Source organism: Petaurus breviceps, unplaced genomic scaffold, assembly GCF_028583685.1.
Source record: "Petaurus breviceps papuanus isolate PSGF00001 unplaced genomic scaffold, PetGlider_PUasm1.0 490, whole genome shotgun sequence".
Taxonomy (NCBI): domain Eukaryota; kingdom Metazoa; phylum Chordata; class Mammalia; order Diprotodontia; family Petauridae; genus Petaurus; species Petaurus breviceps.
In genome coordinates, this window is record NW_027186352.1 from 7,249,152 (window position 1) to 7,251,391 (window position 2,240).

Consider the following 2,240-nt stretch of genomic DNA (forward strand, 5'->3'; position numbering starts at 1 on the left):
GATAGATAGATAGATAGATAGATAGATAGATAGATGGATAGATGGATGGATGGATGGATGGATGGATGGATGGATGGATGGATGGATGGATGGATGGATGGATAGATAGATAGATGCATAGATAGATAGATAGATAGATAGATAGATAGATAGATAGATAGATAGATAGGTAGATAGGTAGGTAGGTAGGTAGGTAGATATATGTGTTTTATCTTTTGCCTATATATGTGTATATATACATATATATCTATGCATGCATATTTTTACCCTTTGCCCATGTAAATATATGTTCACATGCATATATAAACACACACAGATATATATATATATATACACATATATATATAGATTAATTTTACATTCTGTTGCACACATGTTTACATCTCCTTGTCTGTTCCATTAGAATGCAAAGCTTTTTCAAATCCCTGGATTCTTTCAGGCATTTTCTTTCCCAGCACCTAGCACAGTGCCTTCCACAAACTCCTTAATATTTGTTGATTGACTCATGTCTTTCTTCATATCTACAAAGTCTAAAGGAGAACTCTGCACAAGCAGTGGTTTAAAAATGTTCGGGCAACCGTTAGCTTCTAAGCAGCAGAATCCAGAAAGCCACTTCAATGCTGTGGCCAAACAGGTCTTCCCCTGAGGAGTGGGATCTAGCGCCTCTGGTGGTTGGGATCCCTTAGTCCTCTCAGATGCAATATGCTGACCACACTTACACAGTGGTGACCTTGGCTCTGTATGCTGCTGGCTGGCATGTGAAAGAGCAGTCTTGTCTCTACTATGAATGGGAAGGGCAGGGACCTTCTTTCCAACTGCAGCCTTCCTCACAAGGGAGCAGACAAGCTCCTGTTGGGACAGAGGCAAAGTCAGGTTGGAGGGTGTTGCATGTCGAGGTTACACTTGGATGGAAACAGCGAGTGGCAGAATGAGTGCAGTTTCTGAAATATGAATTTTTACCCAAGGAGAAGTTCAATGCTATAGTTCCAGCATCATTAAACTTGATTTGCATTCTGGGATTCTAAAAATAAAACTCTGGCCATTTAAAACAGTGACGACAAAATGGCTCTGGACTTGATGCATGGAGAGCTTTCAGTGTGACCCCTTCCCTGTATGAAAGTTTCTGAGCTTTTCCCTTGTAGTCAGGTCCATGTCTAGATTCACAGGGGGATGACCCTGCAGGTCTCTACTGGGGGGAGCCAGGAGATGGGCTAAGCGCTGTGTACCATTCACCTGCCCCCCTCTCCCCCACCGATCCTGTGAAAACCAAGACATTCCATTCCAGAGACTCACCAAAGAAAACACTTGCCATTTCCATCTTTGTCTTTTTTTTTCCTCTCCCATAGGGTGTCCTCTTCAGGGACTGTGGCACCTGGACATGTGGGCATGGTGCCTGCTTACAGAGAAAAGAACAATGCCCCCTTGCCCTATGAATAAGAAAGGAAAAAGACAACCTTGCTTGTGTTCACATCTTTCTCTCCTGAGAACTGAGCCTTATAGAGCTTGGCTCAACATCTTCATTTAATTCATGTGTTTAAGATACACCCAGGGTAATAGAATTGTAGTGTTGGGCCTCAAGGGACCTTAGAGTCCCCTTAGTCCAATAGCCTCATCTCCAAACAATGAGCAAACTGAGGCCAAAAAAGTCTGAATGACTTGTCAAAGTTTGAGGAGCTGGGCTTTGACCTTGGATCTGAGGCCCCCAAGTCCCATGGCTCCCAAGTCTCACCACCTCCCTCCTGGACAGCTTCCCACTGAATAACGTAAGAAAGACACCTAGAACAGGGAGGGCCAGCCCATGTGCACACATACTTAAAAATACATACATATATATGTACAAATATTTGAGTGTACATGTATGTATGTATATACACATAGAGTAAGTATATGATAAAACAAAATTTAAAATCTGGTGCTCAGAGATGTAGGACAAACTCTATGCAATAAATATCAATATCATCACAAAATTTCACTATGCTAAGGTCCAAACCTTCACATTTCATTCTTTTAAAAATAGTTTTATTTATAACTTAGTTTTTACATACCCTAAACTTAAATTTAACCTTATATCCTTCACCCTTCCCCCTCCCAGAGACCCATCCCAGGTGACAAAGGATTTTTTAGAAAGAAAGAGAGGATAGAGAGAGAGAGGGAAAAAATCAGGGAGAGAGACAGAGACAGACAGAAAGAAAGAAGACAGAAAGAAAGAAAGAAAGAAAGAAAGAAAGAAAGAAAGAAAG

The 2,240-nt window shown here is 41.3% G+C and overlaps 2 long non-coding RNA genes across 2 annotated transcripts in view; one reads left to right on the forward strand and one right to left on the reverse strand.

Annotated features, from left to right (window-relative positions):
- LOC138172057 (uncharacterized) overlaps nucleotides 1–1,483 on the reverse strand; it is a 6,728-nt gene extending 5,245 nt beyond the window's left edge. Inside the window, exon 1 of the long non-coding RNA XR_011171033.1 lies at nucleotides 1,294–1,483. This is a non-coding gene — a long non-coding RNA (uncharacterized lncRNA). The remainder of the gene's footprint in view (nucleotides 1–1,293) is intronic.
- Nucleotides 1–2,240, forward strand: part of LOC138172123 (uncharacterized) — a 1,064,577-nt gene that overhangs the window by 408,132 nt on the left and 654,205 nt on the right. The gene's annotated exons all lie outside the window — the stretch shown is intronic.